The sequence below is a fragment of the Sinohyriopsis cumingii genome, chromosome 10 (assembly GCF_028554795.1).
Source record: "Sinohyriopsis cumingii isolate HCF-2022 chromosome 10, ASM2855479v2, whole genome shotgun sequence".
In the NCBI taxonomy this organism is placed as follows: domain Eukaryota; kingdom Metazoa; phylum Mollusca; class Bivalvia; order Unionida; family Unionidae; genus Sinohyriopsis; species Sinohyriopsis cumingii.
Window position 1 is genome coordinate 105,137,908 of NC_142970.1, and position 19,667 is coordinate 105,157,574.

The 19,667-nt window shown below is 35.0% G+C and overlaps 1 long non-coding RNA gene across 2 annotated transcripts; it reads right to left on the reverse strand.

Annotated features, from left to right (window-relative positions):
* Window positions 1-8,294: 8,294 nt before the first annotated feature.
* Window positions 8,295-19,231, reverse strand: LOC149790766 (uncharacterized). Of its 2 annotated transcripts, XR_016423643.1 has the most exons (4): window positions 19,175-19,231; window positions 16,445-16,548; window positions 10,166-10,201; window positions 8,295-8,833 (listed from the first exon to the last, which is right to left on the reverse strand). It is a non-coding gene; the product is annotated as an uncharacterized LOC149790766 (long non-coding RNA). The 2 variants fall into 2 exon arrangements; XR_016423642.1 differs by having other exon boundaries at window positions 16,445-19,225.
* Window positions 19,232-19,667: the final 436 nt, after the last annotated feature.

Genomic DNA, 19,667 nt, shown 5'->3' on the forward strand with positions numbered 1-19,667 from the left:
GTGCATGACATGATCAGATTTACAGGTCATTACAGTACATGACTTGATCAGATTTACAGGCCATTACGGTACATGACTTAATCAGATCTGCAGGCCGTTACAGTACATGACCTGATCAGATTTACAGACCATTACAGTAATGACTTGATCAGATTTACAGGCCATTACAGTACATGACTAGATCAGATTTACAGGCTATTACAGTACATGACTTAATCAGATCTGCAGGCCGTTACAGTAAATGACTTGATCAGATTTACAGGCCATTGTAGTGCATGACATGATCAGATTTACAGGCCATTACAGTACATGACTTAATCAGTTTTACAGGCCATTACGGTAGATGACTTAATCAGATCTGCAGGCCGTTACAGTACATGACCTGATCAGATTGACAGACCATTACAGTAATGACATGATCAGATTTACAGGCCATTACAGTACATGACTTGATCATATTTATAGGCCATTACAGTACATGACTTGATCAGATTTACAGGCCATTACAGTACATGACTTGATCAGATTTACAGGCCATTACAGTACATGGCTTGATCATATTTACAGGCCATTTCAGTACATGACTTGATCAGATTTACAGGCCATTGTAGTGCATGACTTGTTCATTTACAGGCCGTTACGGTACATTACTTGATCAGATTTACAGGCCATTACAGTACATGACATGATCAGATTTACAGGCCATTACAGTAAGTACATGACTTAATCAGATCTGCAGGCCGTTACAGTACAAGACTTGATCAGATTTCCAGGCCATTGTAGTGCATGACATGATCAGATTTACAGGCCATTACAGTACATGACTTGATCAGATTTACAGGCCATTACAGTACATGACTTGTTCAGATTTACATGCCATTATAGTGCATGACTTGTTCATTTACAGGCCATTACAGTACATGACTTAATCAGATCTGCAGGCCATTACAGTACATGACTTGATCAGATTTACAGGCTGTTACAGTACATGACATGATCAGATTTACAGGCCATTACATTAAATGACTTGTTCATTTACAGGCCATTACAGTACATGACTTAATCAGATTTACAGGCCATTACAGCATATGACTTGATTAGATTTTCAAGCTATTACAGTACATGACTGGCATAGATGTGTTAATATGTAAACAACTGGCAATAACATTACAGAAAGTATATAATTCAAAAGTTCTCATTAATGCACACAAAGGTCCCTTGAAGAGACTGACAATCTATTGACCAAAAGGAATATCTGGGAACTTTGAAATAAAACCAGTTCTTACTTGAAACCATCTCCATTATTCTTCTGCAATAACAAGCTTTCAAGCTTTTCAAATTAGCAGCCATTTTGAAGATGCAATAATAGCAATGTTTTCAAGATAGCTGTCTTTCAGCGAAAGCACAATACTAATATGACTAACAATGTTTTCAACATGGCTGTCATTGTAGCCACATTAGATATTGGCTTGGCACCAAACCATCATATGTCTTTTGGCAAAAGCACAAAACGAAAACGACCAGCCATCTATTAGAAGTAGCCATAACATATTTATCATAATGGACATTATGCTTGCTTTCTGGATGTCAGATCAGCACAACTTTCATTTTCAACTATAAATTATGAGTCATTCATGAAAACTCTAAGCTGACATGATCTTTCATTCTGAAATATTGACAACTTCAATATAACCATTTGGTGGCCATATTTGAGGTTTCAGCATTACCATTTTCATTTATGATGTTAAGATGCTATGTTCTTAAGTTAAGTTATGCAACAAAATATAGTGAAAACAACAAGTTTATTAAAATCAACGAATTAGCATATCTAAATTACCAAGCAAATATTGAAAAGAAACTTACATTATTGTGAATTAAATCCCAGATAATCCTAAATGGTTCTATAACATGTCTAAAGGTAAAGTATTCTGACTGAATTCCAGTACTGAATGTCCTGATGTGGAAATAGTCTTGGATGAGGTGATGTGGCAACAGTCATGATGTATCACAATGATCCAATCCAGAATCTGTGGGAATGAATTCATAGTAATCCCAAAACAGTGCTTTAGTCCCAAATATCAGTGATAACTTTGTAATTACAATGAATAATTTTTGAATAAATGATTCCTCTCAAATTATATCTGAACACAACAGTAAATAAATCCAGATACTTAACTTAAAGGAGAAATGAAATAATTATGTTTATGGTAACCTTATAAGACACAATAAAATCACCAGAATGAGGGTCAAAAGTTTGCATCCAGAACATTTCTAAATATAATAAAAACAAAACCTTGAAATAAAATATTAGAAAACAACCTTTTTATAACTTATACACAAGACAAAAAGCCGGTATGCACCAAAACTCTATTCACAATCACTGACAAAAGACAAACACACAAAATAAATAAAAGAATGACCTGCATGGAATTAATGTGTGTACAAAGATTAATGGCAATTCTCCATGTCATTTAAGGACGTGATTTCTGACTTGTGCAATTAGGACATATAACAGTTGACGGACAACAGGACAAAACATTAGCTTTTGTCCCATGACCAACAAAGCTAAACATTGCCATGAAGATAAAGCAAATAAACTTAAACATCTACCATTACATGATAAAAACTAAAAGGTAATGATCATAATATTTGGCACATGGTACATAAATAAAAATGGTAGCAATTACAAAATCCTTAAATATTGAGTCAAGATGTGTTATATAAACCACATTTCCTCAACAAGTCCATGATTTTCCCTGGTGGTACATCATCTATGATTGTATGTATGTGTTAAACAAATGTAAAGATGCTAAACGTATATAACATATACAAATACAGACAAAAATAAAGTCTTTCAAATACTGGGTCAAACTCGGATAATTCAACCCTTATTTCCTCCATAAAGAGTCCCAAGACTGTCTCTGGTATTGCATCATGATATGTTTCTTGAGTTCTGATCAAAAGACACAACTTGCTTTCTTGTGTCACAGAGGTGTCTGAAAATAAAATATATTTTGTAAGGTGAATTTCATGAAAGGTGGATATTATTCAACTGAAACATGTAGATAATATAAGAAAATAATATTACCCAGCAACATTATGCAATACACAACTCGGGTACTTAAATCAAAATTACAGTTTATAGGTCACACAGTTTGTTTTATCAGTACCACTGTACTGCTAGTTGAAAATAAGATCAATTGAAGTCACTGAGAAAAGTAAATGTACGAGTCTGATCAAGCTTCAATGAATCTGAGTATTAATAAAAATTAGCTTTCAGACTGGCACTTGCCTATCATTATTATGATGCTATATCTTTTCCTAGCATAAGTTCCCAGTCCCCTGTCCCAAGAGTTTATTCCCATAATCAATTAGTAAGTAGAAATCTAGAACATAAAACAACATGATCCCAGTCTCATACAATAAGAATATATTTTTTCTTTGACTTGACTGGGACTGAAAGGACACCAGAATAGGGATCAAGGAGCTTGGACTGGGATTGAAAAGACAGAAAATGTTGATCATGGAGGGAATTGTGACTTGGACTGGGACTGAAAGGACATCAGAGCAGGGAGCAGTGTAGCTTAAAAAAATTCAGTCATATTGTTGCAATGTCTGCAGTGTGGCAGTTTAATGTGATGTCAAGCACTAAGGCATCATGCCACAGATATGTTGCATGATTTCCCACTCAGTCACATTATCATGACAGCAGGCTGACCAGTCCGAACACTAACCTCTTAATGTTGAGTGCCACGCAAGGCAGCAGCTAGTAACATTTTTTTATGTATTTGGTATGACTCGACCAGGGTTTGAACCTGCAACCTTCCGCATCAGAGGTGGACACTCTAATCATTTAGGTCACTGGAGCGGTATCAGGAAGCAAGGAGCTTACACTGGGACTGAAAGGACACCACAGCAGGGAGCAAGGAGCATGGACTGGGACTCATGGGACACCAAAACAGAACAAGGAGGGAATTGTGACTTTGACTGGGACAGAAATTACATCAGAATAGGGAGCAAGGAGCTTGGTCTGAGACTGAAAGGACTCCAAAATGAGGAGCAAGGATGGAATTGTGACCTGTACTGGGACTGCAGTGAATTGCCTAAGTCAACTTACCAATTGTTGTCAGTGGGATGCTCTGTTGCAGATTGTAGGATGGCTTGACAACTTGTTGGTTTGATACAACTTGTTTGACAACTTGCTGGGATGATACAATTGGCATAAAAACTTGTTTTGTCGTAGCAACTGGTTTGACAACTTGCTGGGATGATACAATTGGTATAACAACTTGTTGGGTTGATACATATGGTCCCAAAGCATAGATGTGCTATCATTATGGTATCATTTTTTGTCGCTCAGTGCCTGGTGTCCATTGATTGGCACGTGGCACTCCGTTGCTAGTTATCTAAGATTAAAATTCAGGAGCTGAACTACTAATAATACACAGTGATCAATTTTTGTTGTCAATAAGTGCAATGGGTTGGAGGAATGGGGTGATATTCCAGTTGTTGAAAATAGACTACAATGTCAGACTGGATTCATGTTGTTTTTGTATCATGGTCCAATTACTAATTTACTTATTACTAAAAAGTAGGGAATAATATTGCTGGCCTAGTGACTAACTCCAGGATAGGATAAAGCAATGCAATAATAGCAGGTGACATATTACTGCTATTCAAATATTTATTTTTTAATTTCTATTTACAAGAAACATTAACACATGACAGCTTTTCGACTACTTGATCCAAATAACTTTTGATACATTTAAATTTGTTCTCCATTCAATGAATTAGTCTTCCATGAATCCACAAGGCTAATACTTTTGACTGTATACAGTAGCTTGACCTCAGCACAAAGAATATAATTGCAAGTATAAGACCATGATCACATGAATACATGGTCTGTTCACAAGGAATATGACCATGAGTATAATCTATATGCTCTGATCACAAGGCATATGACCATGTTCACCATGCATATGATCACAATCAGAAGGTATATAACCATGATCACATGGCATATGGTCATGATCGCAATGCATTTGACCATGATCACATGGCATATGACCATGATCACATGACATTAGACATGATCACTTGGCATATTACATGATCACAAGGCATATGACCATAATTACAAGGCATATGACTGTTATATGTTTTGAAACATAATCCTGAAGGATACCAAACAATCAATGTAAGAACATAATGTTCTGACTATGGCAGATTGTGCCATAACCCGTATATTATTGATTAATTAAAAAACTCAGAATTAATAGGAAAAACTTCATCTGCCAACTACGGATATGTTATATTACACATGGTCCACACAACCAAATGTTTTGTACCTGGTTTTCATAAACAAGCATAAATTAGGCAAAAATGCATTTTCAGTGCAACACCAAAAGTCACTTGTCATACCCAATCAGGTTCTAACTTTACCTTGTATATATTTCCTACTCTATTTGTATCACATCTGAATAATTACCTCCCTTAAATAACCATTAGTAATCTATATGTGCACAAGAGTCACCTCCCTCAGACAGACACTATTAAGTTATCTATGACAGACTGAATAAGCCATACTTATTGTATTTAATTACTTTTCTGTAAACAAGACTCACCTCCCTTACACAGCCCATGTTAACCTAACTTATGAGTGATTCAAGAAGTAAACTGCACTATATTTACTACTTGTCTGTAATGAAGTATCACCTCCCCTACAAAGCAAAGACCTTGACCTTTGACACATTTTACCCCAAAGAAGATTTGTTGTGTTGTTGTTGTTGTAGGATTTAACGCCATTGTTCACCACAAGATATGCTCTACATGGCGGCCAGTATTAAAGGTGCAGGAAGAAGCCGGAAAACCACCAGAAAGAACCACCGACCCACGAGAAGCTACTGGCAAGCTTTCTCACATAACCACATTAGTCGAACCCAAAGAAGATAGGTTGCATTCTAGCACAATGTGCCATCGTGACCAAATACAGAAACACAGTTCCATGTTCCAACATCAGTTCCGATTTTCAATTTCTTAAATACTCATACCGGTAACCAATTTCCAACACATGTAAAGGTCTTTTTGTACAATGTATATGTTCTACCTGGACCATGGTTGGTCAGTATGTTATTGTAAAGGTATTTTTGTACAATGTATGTTCTACCTGGATCATGGTGGGTCAGTATATTAATGTAAGGCACTTTTTCAATGTATGTTCAGGTGTCGAAATGCATCATTAGTTTCAGTCTAGGCTCACAGGCATTTGATTCTGTGGAAACTAATGTGTCCACTCACCATATAAAGCGCTCTCCGTTAGGATCACTGCCATCTCACCTCTGTCTGCGCCGGTTCGAGTCTCGGATTCAGCCAATGTGGGTATGTGAGAAACCTTCATCATCAGACAAAGGACCACACAGGGTCAGCACGTGATTTGATGCATTTGGGGGTACAAGTACATTAATGAATGGCACCTGGACATTATTTTCTGTTTCAGTTTCTCCAATTGGTCCATTATGGTCTACACCAAAAGTCTCCACGTTGATAGAATCATGACCTAAATTGGCCAAGTGCAAGAGGACACCTTGCATCCAAAGGACAAGAGGAGATTGATGACTCATTGAACTTAGTCTATGATAGTTCCATTGATTAAAGAACTCATCTATAGAGAGATGAATTTGGGGGAAGGAAAACAACATGGAGGACAAAGAGATCTACTTCATCTAGAGCTTGAAGTCATAACTTTTTTGTGTTTGGCTAATAAGCTAAAGTATGGGCACTTGTGACTTAAATTATATTGAAGTTATTGAAATAAGGTTCAAATGCAATAAACTGGTGTTCCTTCATGTGTTATATCAAAATGCCATAAATGGCATTTCTCTTTTTTGTAAGCATTATCTGTTAATTTCTAGTCAAGTTTAGCTCATCTTCTCTGGTCAGTGATATGCCATCAAATGTGACTTCAACATTATTAAACAAGCATCCATCAAAAGGGACAGATGCTTTACTGGGTGAAAGAATTTCTAACAATTAATGATAAAAATATTTCTTTTTAACTGCTGAGTGTTCAAAGTATTTCCATAGAAATATTATATTTAAAGATATGGTGAATTCATACAAGGTATTCATAGGTTATTTCATAACAAAGAATTTGTTGTCCAATATATCTGGAGAACACATTATAACCCAAGACATTCTTTCACAATAAAGAAATCAGTAAACTTGCTGAGACAAATGTAGAATTTGTTGGTTTCGTACTTTGCTGCAATAAAAGAAAAGATCAAAAAGTTCAAGGCTAATGATTCATCTTCTTTCTAATATTGATGCTGCCTAATATGCAACCGTTTTGGATATTTGAAGTATAAATTAGTCAGCCAAATGGATTCAGTTATTTTGAGGTAGTTACTTTGTGTTTGTGTTTGCATGACAGATGTCAATATATAACCGTGTAAATCAAAATGTCACATAAACTGTGCTTCACATTAAAACACAAATATCTAATTTATAATCCAAAATACATTGTTATATTAAACAATGTAATTATTGTGTGGTTCATTAACTGTACTGGTCATAGAGTTTCTGTTTTTCCATTGTTCATCTGCCTTTTAGCATTAATTATCAATACTCCAAAACTACTTAAAGGAAACTTTACACATGCATTCAACCCATACTCTAGTTGGTCCTAAATGAAAACGGTGCTGCTCAGACATCCAAGTAGGCCACCAGTGACCAATTTGAAAATCTTATTGTTTCTGCTCAATCAATGGTCAGATCAACAAGGAGTTTTGATGGAAATGCCTGTTAATGGTGCCAACTTGGTCCTAAATAAAAATGGTGCCAATCTGGCATCCAACATGGCCACTACAGCAGTCATGTTGAAAATCTTGTTATCAATGTTCCAGAATGGAAAAATGCATTGACGTGGGCTCTTTGCCAGAAGACATCTTATGATGCCTCAAATCTGTCCTAAATGAAAATGGAGAAGCTCTGAGTTCTAATATGACTACCTTGGCAGCCATCATGAAAATCTTGTCACCACTCATCCTGAATGGGTGGTCATACAAACACAGGTGTTCACTTAAAGATTTTGTAGATGACGTAAATGGGAAGTCATTTTCACATGGGCATTTTCACCCAAATTCCTCTGATATCTCGTTGGTTATAAAGAAAACTGCGCTGCTGACACATCCATTATGGAAGCCACATTGAAACTTGTTGTTACTCCTCCTAGGTGGATGGTGTAACAGGATTGAAACCGAATGGATTTTTGGACTGAGTGATAACACAACACAATGTGAGAGAATGGAAATTTATGAAATGAAAAATAAATATTCATGACAATGCATACACAAGTAGACTCACAAACCCACCTGCTACATATGAGATAAGACTAAATACCGAACAGGTTATAAAAAGCAAACAGATTCAAATTTGAAAAGCATATGAATATGGTTCATACATCCACAATATATGAAATGAAATGAATGTGATTCACAGAATCATAAGATACAAAGGAATAAGCACGAGTATGATTCATAGAATCACAAGACATAAAAAAATAATTATGGTTCACACAACCATATGATGCAGAGAAAAGTATGTACGGTTCACACAATCATATGTCCTTGTAAACACACCACAATGTATAATGCCCTTATCCAGGGCTCGGAATTGCTATTCCTTGGTCTTCTCTATAATCCTGAATTCCTATTTAACAATTCCTGTCATGTAACAGATAAACTGTTGGGTGAAATGGCTTTGTTGCCACACTGCAGGCCATGGCTTCACCATTCTGGCTCATCCAGCCCATCCATCCATCCATCCATCCATGCCGCTATAAATATACCAAGCTGGTCATAAATAAAATGCAGAGAGGAAATACAAAATAAATACATGCTACCACATTGTTTTATGTCAAAATAAAGCCCTGTATCAGACCAACAATGTTCTAGTATTTTAAATTTCAAGAATGACACATATACAACATTGACTTGTTATTATTTAACAATGACCCCTATGGCTGTAGAAAGACATAAGTGTATTGAAACTCCTTGACAAGATCCAAGCGATCTCTGTGTCACATAAGACAGTATGTCTCCTATAAATGCGGAGAAAACAAATGTACATGACCAGGGGAAAAGAACCCGTGCACATCGTACTATATGGGTATCTCGCCACAAGTAACCTATGCCGAAATGTATGTATTGCCCTGTCACCAAAATAAAAAAAATATTAACTACCCTATGTAACACTGTATCCCTCTAAGAAATCAATTACCCAAACTGTTCTAAGGCATTACCAAATTATTTGCTTGCCTTATTCCGTGACAGATGGTCATATCAACCTGTGGCTATAACTAAAGGATTTCTTATGATGTCTGGTTGGTCTTAAATAAAATGGTGCTGATCTGACATCCAGATCTTATCAATCTTTCCATCACTAGTGTCTCTGATTGGGTGGTTATATGTACATATTGTTTCCACCATAAGACTATTTGTGATACAGTACCTACAGTTCTTTTCTTAGGCTTGTTAAATGTGATATTTACTTTCACAACACTCAAATGTCTTTTGCAGGTTTCTGTTCTGTTGGTTACCTGATTCTTGTATGTTTTTCATGTTTATGATTTTAAATTATAATGGTTAACGTTCATGTATGTTTGTTTAGGATGAGCTCTTAGGTCATATTGAGCTGAAGCATTCCTAATGAATATGCAACATGTTAACTCTCAACTGGTAAAACCATTTTACTTGCACCATCTTAAATACTGTCACAATAATGTTATACAGATTATGCCTAACAACATAATTTTTATAGTTTTGGTTAGGTTTGGTTGAAAATATTAGTTTTAAGAGTTGAATTGTGAATAATTATTTATGAAAAGAGCAGTAAGAGTTCTTAGAAAGGAATAAAAACCTGAATCTAATTTTGTCTACCATACCTACAGCTTATTGGCCCCATGGGATTGTCTGGTCAATCACTATATATGTAATAAATCTAGGGTCTTCTGTGGGGCTCCAGTCAAGTGTTCTTTTAATGTTTACAGGAATAATACAATTTTCAAAGTATACGTGATCATCTTGATCTAACTGGAAAGTTACATATCGGTATAAGGAATATATTAAATAAGTACAATAAATACACCAAGAGTATCAAACATGTTTACCTACGTGCTTCTTGGGGTTTTCTGGCTAGCTTGATGCTGAAAAGTTTAAGAAAAATATGTTCAGATGAATGGCAATCAAAATGAACATATATCAATTAATATTAACTGAAAAGGTGGAAGTTGTGTGTTTCTGCATCTAAAATTAAATAGGTCATGAAAAAGAAGGAACACTTTGAACCAACATTTGTCACACTATTATCTTTGGTTACAAAACTCCATTTCTTTAAAAACCATGACGAGTTAGATGATGCTATTTTATAAATCAGCAATTTTTTCTTCACAAACCAGTGAAATCGATCAAATTCTATCCCTATTCAAGACATGTAAAGTTGATAAAAATATCTTTGGTCAATGAAGATGCATCAGCGGCATCAACTGAAGGCAGCTGAGGAAATTATATGTGCATTCACGATTTATTTCTCATCTCTCATATTGATATCAAAATTGTTTAGTGCATGTGAACATCACCGTGACTTGGTTTCCAGCACTTGTTAAACATTGTTTGACTATTGTGCTAAGGCTATGCTTCTAATTATAATCCACTGATTTGTTGCCAAACGAGCATGGGGTTTTCCTCTTTAGTTGAGGTCACATTAAGTGAAAATAAACTCATTGACAACTTCAGCATTCTGGGAAACAGCATTTTTATCCAAAGGAAAAATGAAGTGCTTTGTGACCTATATTTAATCTTGGATTGACTTTATTACAGTTTGATTTTAGCTTCTAACATACTGTCCTCACTGTCATCATGAAACTTGGATAGAGCATGCATCTTGACAAGTGCTGTAGCCTTAGTTTAAGCTGATATTTGCATGGCCTACATTGTTTTCATGACTTTCAATTGTTGAGAGTTGGTTTAAGTTTATTTATTGGATACTGTTTATTTGAAATGGAAATCATGATAATTGGATGTATATCTGTAATGCACCATTAGAAAATCAAATTGTTTTGTTTTTCAAGTTCGCCAGTGCAGTTTAAATAGTTTTATTTTGTTCAATGATGACATCACTTTTTCCATGCTACGGTATTTACATGTAGTCTACATAGAAGACCCTTTCTGACCAGTACTGGTGAAAGTGGGAATAAATGCTGAGGGCTGGAAATTTTCTCTCAAAACAATCCCGTCCCTCTACCCACCAACCCCCGAAAATTGAATGGTCAGCCTCATAGATGAGTGGACTGCGTACTATTCATGTGAGGCATCAGTTGTAGCTTTTGTTAGAATTTATTGCTGATGTATTGGCTATGCTATAATAATGCTGTCACTCCAAGATAACTAGGAGTCTATGACTTTCTCTCATTAAAATATGAATTCTACAGGTAGAAAATTATAGATATCAAGATTAAGCATATCCTAATATAGTTACTTTGTGAAAATACACTAGGTTTTAAGCTCTATAGGTTAAAGACCAGTGGGGCTTATGGGATCACTTGTTTTTCATCTGTCATCTTGCTTCAGTATGTCTGTTAGCACAAGTTTGTCACCACTGCTTGTAATCTACTCATAAAACTGTGCACACACTTACATCCCAAGGTCTAGGTCATAGTAACTAAAAACGGTGCTGGTTAGACGTCAAGTATAGTTGTCACAGCAGCTATCTTGAAATCATATCGCTGCTTAGGATTGGATGATATCAATATATAAATGTAATGAGAATACATTTTAGTTTGTTGAGATGGTTCAAAATTTGCATAATCTAATGTCCAACATGGCCAATATGACAACCATTTTGAAAATTGTGTTGCTAACTTACCTGAAGGAAAGTTGTCTTGACATGAGCTTTTAAATTAAAATTTTATTATCAATTTCCACCTGAACAGAGAGTCACATCAACATGGTATTTCATTTTCATCAGAAAACGTCTTACAATTTCTAACTGGTCCTAAATGAAAATGGTTACTCTATGACATTCAATATGGTTGCTACAATGGCCATCTTGACAGTCTTGTTATTGCTTGCTCCTTGTTGGATGGTCATATCAGCAAGGGGTTTTCATTAAAAGTCCTATGAGGTAAGGCTGACCCCAAATGAAATAGTGCCAATATGACATCAAATATGGTCACCACAGCAGCCTTTTTGAAATTATTTCTATTACACCCACCGCAGACACCATATTAAAAATCTTGTGATATCTAATTGGTACTAAATGAAAATGACAACAATCTTGAAAATTAGTTATTGCCACATCCCCATGGAAAGTCAAACGGCATTGTGTTCACCAGAAGACTAATTATAATGTTTAGCTGGTCATGAATGAAAATGGTGTCAATTTCAAATTTGACTGCCACAATGTGCATATTGAAAATATTTTAATTAATTCCTGATTGAATAGTTATATCAAAATGTGGTTTCCACCAAAAGACTATTAATGGTCAAACGTCTACTGATGCTCTGTATTGTATCCTAAATGAAAATTGTGCCAACATTGCATCACAAATGGCTGTAACAGTGCCTAATCTGAAAATCTTGTCACTCAAGAAATTTTAGTTAAGGTTTCAACACATTATTTTCAGACAGTAGAGTAATGACTTGTTGTAATAGCCTCAACTTTGGTATCACAGAATGGTCCTTTTGATATTTTAACATGTTGTATGCCCCATCACAGTATATATTTATATGTATGGTTTTTAACAACATGTCTGCACATCACTGTACAGTGCTAACTAAAAGATGTATATAAAATGAGAAGAGTATTTGCTTTGATCAACTTTCAGATATACATATCTATATTAATTAAATAGACTGCATTTGATTGACTGAGATTATCATTGCTCTGGTAGCAATCTGATTTTGATCAGAGTGGGATTATAGGCTTTTGTCATCAAACTCTTGGACAATATCAAAAGTGAATCAGATGCATGTATACATATTAATGATGTGATTGGTTGATCTTGTTGCCAGTCTTGAAGCCATATCTTTTGGTGATTTTGGCCAAACTTCAAATATAGGCTATATTAATGAAACACTTTGCACCTGACTGGCTTGGCATGTTATCTGTCTTGATCTAGAGGCCAGTCCTTCACATCGTAAGGCCTGTGGCCATATAGGAAGTCCTTTTCAAAATATGCATTTATGCATTTTAATTAATTCGTATTTCATTTTTCTGTAATGCTCTCTGATGTTTCTGTATCAACTACAAGATGTGATTATCTTATTTAACAATATTATTACAACCATGTCATAAGAATATTAGTGCCATTTAATAAATGTTTCAGATTTTTTAATTTAATTATTAAACAGTTCTCACTCATGCAGACTGCAACCTTAATAATGTTTTCTCTCCCCCCCCCCCTCCGAAAAAAAGGTTGGTTTATTTTAAAGGATTTATGTTCCTACAATTGCCTTTTGTTGGTGTTGCAATTTTTAGCTTTAGGACTGAATAATTGTTAAAGCTACATTAAAAATCCAAATCACACACACTATTTCTACTTTTACTACTATTGGCTACAGACCAAAAGAGCTGGTGGGATGGTCTGTTGTCTACCACAATTTTGTGTTTCTATGATTCCTAAACTACTTGGAGGACTGCCATGAAATTTTATACACACATTTATTCCATGGTCAAGTAGGTCTTAAATGAAAATGGTGCATCAGCCATCTTAAACACCCTTCTGAATAAATGGTAATATCAACAGGGGGTTTTCAAAAAAGACTTCTTATGATGTGTACATGGAGCTGGTCCTAAATAAATATGTTGCCCAGCTGATGTCCAGCATGGCCTACAAGGCCAGCTGATATCCAATATGGCCTAGACGGCAGTCATCAGGAAAATATTGTTATTGCTGAATGATCATATCAACATGAGATTTTCATTTAAAAACGTCTAGTCCTGTCTAGATGGTCTTAAATATAAATGGTGCTGACCTGACATCCAATATGGTCACCATGGCAACTATCTTAAAACTCTTGCTATCAAAATTATACTCAAACAGGAAGTCATATTGATGTGGGACCTTAACCAGAAGTCAGACTTCTTAAGATGTCCAGTTGGTTCCACAGGTGTAAATTAAAATGGTACCAATCTGACAACCGATATTCCTTTCACAGCAGCCATCTTGAAAATCTTTATTTCTACTCCAATCGAATTGGATGTCTATATCAACAAGTGGTTTTCACAAATAGACTTCCTATGATACCTGGATGGTTCTCAATGAAAATGGTAACAGTTTTGCATTCAACATGGCTGCTGCCACTGACTATCTTAAAAACCTCATCACTGTACCCCCTGAATTCATGATCATGATGACATGAGATTTTCACTAAATGACTTTTAATGATGCATACATTGTCATAAATAAAATAGTACTATGCTGACATCCAATATGTGCATTTCAGCAGCCACATGTAATTTGAAAATCTTGCTATAGCTGAAGATTACTGGAGATGGCTCAACATTCGACCATTAAAAGCTAGACATAGTCTTGTCTTAAATTCTTGGACATTCTGTTCGCAAAGTAGTACATGTGCTGTCAATGAAGACCCATATGATATTGGTTTTAATGTTTAAATAACTTAAGTAGTTTTTAATCTATACCATAAAGTAAATATTTTGTTGACTTCTGGTAAGCTCTACACATGCATACTTGAAAGAACTACATGGATGGTGATGAAACTTGGTATGGCTATTTACCTTTATGAGTACTTGCATCTTGATACAAAACTAGGTTAGTGACCCATTTTTCAAGGTCAAGTCAAATTGTGTTTGACAACTCCATTTCAACAACATCACTGCGTGGACATTCCTGAAATGGTCCCTTACAACTTGATCACAGAGACCTACTTTTCAAACTCCAGTAAGGAGCCGATCTGAACATTGTTGCGGCGTGGAGGGGGGACACGAGGGAGGGGGGCACCTACGAGTAGGCAAGGGCAAGTAGGATGAAACCCTAGTTGATCCAAACCTCCAGAAGCTCTAACATTTAAAGCTTTTTGGAAGTATAATTTAAACCATTGATCTAGATGTAAAACTTGCCTTTAGGAAATGTTCATAGCATCATTTTACAAAACAATATAAGCCTATTATTTTCGTAAGTTTTTATGCATAACATTCGTACATAATTATGGATGTTTTTTCACTGATAAGAATAATGAATCTTTTTTCCTTACATCTTTAAATAGCTTTACGGAAATTCCAGGCTGGCATAAGTGCAAATTTTTTTAGATAAGTTTGTTTGTGGAGAGTAAGAATCAGGGAGACAGAGATAATTAGTTTGATATGCACCGTCGACTTCGAATAAATACCATATAGTGAGTCTTCTCTAACAAAAATATTTTGAAACACACTTATTAATGGTCTCTGTAAAAAAATAATTATGTAAACATTTATATATGTACCATATGTGCACTTATACACAGTGTAAAAAAAGATGGTTGTAGCGACCTGAATATCTAATCAGGTCATCTACATATTTATTTTAAAAAATTCTATCCGTTAAATGGTTCTTGTCCACTGTTGCTAAAATCTTCTCCAGACAGACTTCTATAGGTAAGAATACATGTATCAGTTGGACCAAATCAAAGTCGCCCCAACATGTAATCAAATTAAGTTTGGTAGATTTGTTTATATGTGCATGTCCCTGCTTCTGTCAGACTTCAATGCTTTTAAGTTATTTTATTAACTTTGATCAGTGGAGAGCTTATGTGTTTTGCAAATAAATTTAATTTCTAAAGTCATGTAAAGTTTTTAAGAACTCCTAGGCCATAAGAGATAAAATGGATAGGAAAATAATACTACTTTCTCTATATGGATCTGACTCTAATAATTAAAGATATAAAACTAGTTCTTTGCTTAAATGTATAATTACGTAAACGAAACTTTTAAAATTATCTTTTGTTATATATATATATATATATACTTAAAAACATGGTAATAAGGTGCATTGATTAATTGAACTTAATCATGTGTTGAGAGACCTTTTGAAGTGTTTGTGAGACAGATAATTTTTCAACGATCAGCTATCTAAAGAAATTAACTTAAATTAGGTCCCATCATATACAATGTAATTTTATTTTAAGCTTTATGACCCTGTAAATACAGATGGAGTGTTGAAGCATGAATGAACAGTGCTTTTTTGACAAGAGTTTGGTCTTACAATGCAATTATTTGAATCAAAAGTGAAATTAAAACTCAGCTGAAACTCTATTCTTCATATCGCAATTAAATAAGTTCATAAGGTTGTAACTGAAGCAAAACACTACATAAAAGGTTGTAACTGAAGCAAAACACTGCATAAAAGGTTGTAACTGAAGCAAAACACTGCATAAAAGGTTGCATTTACCTTCTCATCTATAATGGTGAACTCTGCTGGTTTGTGCTGGTATGTCACTTGAAATATCAGCATGAGGGCCTTTAAGGATGTGCCTGTGTTTGAAGGCTAAAAGTCTATAAAGAATATAATGCAATTAGATAAACATTGTGATATAGACAAATACAGAAGCAAGTTAACCTCTGAATATTCATCTGCTATTATCTTGCCAAGCTCTACACACACACACACACACACACACACACACACACACACACACACTGTTACAGTTTTCACTTTAGGCAGAAAAGGCAGCTACCCAGGGTAAAAAAATTCAGAGGCAGCAGATTTTTAAAGAACGAAATTTCTGGATTTGCTTACAAAATCTACTTTACTTATAAAAATGCTCTAGTTACAATTTTTACCGTATTTAAAGGGTATAAAGGCCTTTAAAGGTTTCACTTTTAAGGGTGTTTTGGGGCAGGGTGGAGGTGGCATGATATCAAATCTGTGTCTAGGTGTGACAAAATCATAAACCCATCACACACACAATAAATATACATGTGTGTGATTTTGCTCTTTAACATAGCTTTAAATTGTTTTTTGTCATATCGTTACCATGTCTGCAGTGTAGCAGTTTATAGTGATGTCAAGCACTGGGGCATCGTGCCACATACATGTAGACTCACGTTCCACCCAGTCGCATTATCCTGACACCAGGCTGACCGGTCCCAACACTAACCTCTTAATGGTGAGCGCAAGGCAGCTGCTAACGTACCATTTTTATTATAAGTCTTTGGTATGACTCAGCCGGGGTTCAAACCCATTACCTCCCACATCAAAGGTTGATCCTCTAACCACTCATGCCACTGGAGTGATCACACACTAAATAACAGGTATGCTTCTTGTAGAATTATACAGAACTTAATTTAAACTTCGCATCTCCAGTAATATTTACATTTCCATATTCCAACATTTCAGTACTAACAAATAAGACTAACTGACAAATTTAGTTTGTTGATTACCTTTATTGAATTGGGTTATATTGATTTGAGTGCTGACTTTACACATAATATTTGCCAAACATTATAATCTAATTGAACCACCAAATAAAATACAAAATGTTAGTATAAATATGTGGTGATCGGGAACAAATGGGAAATTAACATGGGAATGATGGTGCACTTTCGGGACGGACAGTAACAGTGTTTCAAGTGGTGACCTCAATGCGGTGACTTAATAAGAGTGTTGGTGTTACCTAGTATTGTACCTAAGTGACCGAATTGATGATTTGCCACACCTTAGACTCAAACTGAACCACCAAGAAGATAGAAAATGCAGATCTGTTCAAACTTAAAAATAGCATTATATACTTAAGTTTAAAGTAGTAAAGTACTAGCAAACTATTTTCATTGTTATTTTTCATTCCTATATTTTCACATGTGAAAAATATATCCTTATATTTTCACATGTAAAGAGATTAGTTTCTTGCAATGATGCAATTCCACTCTTGGACTAATTTTTATATTAAAAAAAAGCTACCCCATTTGCTTATGTTATAAAATTTGTCATCTGCTACAAGAAATATCGCACAAGCTGATGTTTTCGTGTTTGTGGAATTAGAAATGGATATAGAAGTAGATGAAATTCTTTCAAGTTTATATATATATATATATATATATATATATATATATATATATATATATATATATATATATATATATATATATAGTTAACTAAGCCTCTAGGTTTAGGAAAATGAGCTGGAAAACAAGAAGACAAGGATCAAAAGAGGATAATAATATTATTCCGTTTGCAACATATCAAAAGTCAATTCGATAAATAAGGAACATGAAACTGATCCCTCCTTCTATGCTGAATGACCATATTTAGAACTTCTTTCTGGCTGTCAAAATGAAAATGTAGCCAAATTTGAACGAACTCTCATGAGCTTTCTTTCCTCATTCGACAGGCACCTGAGAAAGAAACATTATGGATTTTTCCTCTTGAATTATATTCAGTTTAGCAAATGTGGCGAAATGCTTAAATTGAAAATAAAACAGTTGAAAATGATGGAGTTTGTTTTCCAAATGCAGCAGAACATGTTAATGATGCAGACATTGATGCTTTGTAACAACCAACAACCATGTCCTGACAATCCTAAATCACTTCAGAACTCGTTGTGCTTATATGCATCATATATTTTGGAAAGATAACTGGCATTAAGACACAAATTAAGATGGGGTGATATTTATGCCAGACTGGAGGTTTCAGGCGAAGAAATTTCGACCTGGGAAAAATCTCAGAAATGTAAGAAAGGCGAAACCCAGGGCATATTCTACTCCAGATTATTTGAATCATTGTCCAGTTGGCATCTATAATGGTCAAACTTGTCTTGAATTTTAGAGAGCAGTAACTTCTCCTTATGGACATGAAAGGGAGAAGTGAGGTGAAAACTAAACTGGGAGGAGAGAAAGCAAATCACATGGCACATTTTCAAAAAAGACTGTACTGGTCAGGGAAACAATAAATAGAAGCAAAACTGACAAACAACAGTGGTACAGAACCGACGTGAAAATAGCACAAGCTCTTTCAAAATCTACCGATTCCTTTTTCAAGGGCACGAAGTCATAAAATTGTTTTCAAGGGCACAAAGTCACAAACGATTGTTACGCAAACGACAGGATAACAAAACACAAAAACTCGAGCACTCTAAAAGGTCTGCACTGTGTTTGCGGTAGATAAGTACAATTAAATACAAACTAAAGGTTGAACAATGTAGAGTGTTGTTCCATTTTAGTGCTAACAATAACAACTGAGCACAATGGTTTGCTTTAGTCGGTCAACAATGAAATGTTTCTGCTGTCTACAAAAGTTTCATCCCGGATATTATATTTTGATGAACTGACATTTTGATAAAACTTGTATATTCATGTTCTAAAGCAATATTGCATCACTGAGTTGGTAGTATATAATAGCTTAATAATTGCTGCTTTTGAATAAAATTATATACGTATTTTTTATATTTACAGTTGTACATAAAAATGAGACTTAAGACCGAGTGTATAAGAAAGCAAACATGGTAGGAAAATGGGATTTGGTAATCTGTAAGTTTGTTGTATCTATGCATTGAGTGGCAGCTGGACTGAAAAAGGTATTGATGTTTGTCGGTAAGTTTGAAATTAATGTCTGTATGAAGTGTGTTATTGACAGAGTTTTTGTATCCAAACATAAATGGTCTGTTTGAAATTTCTTC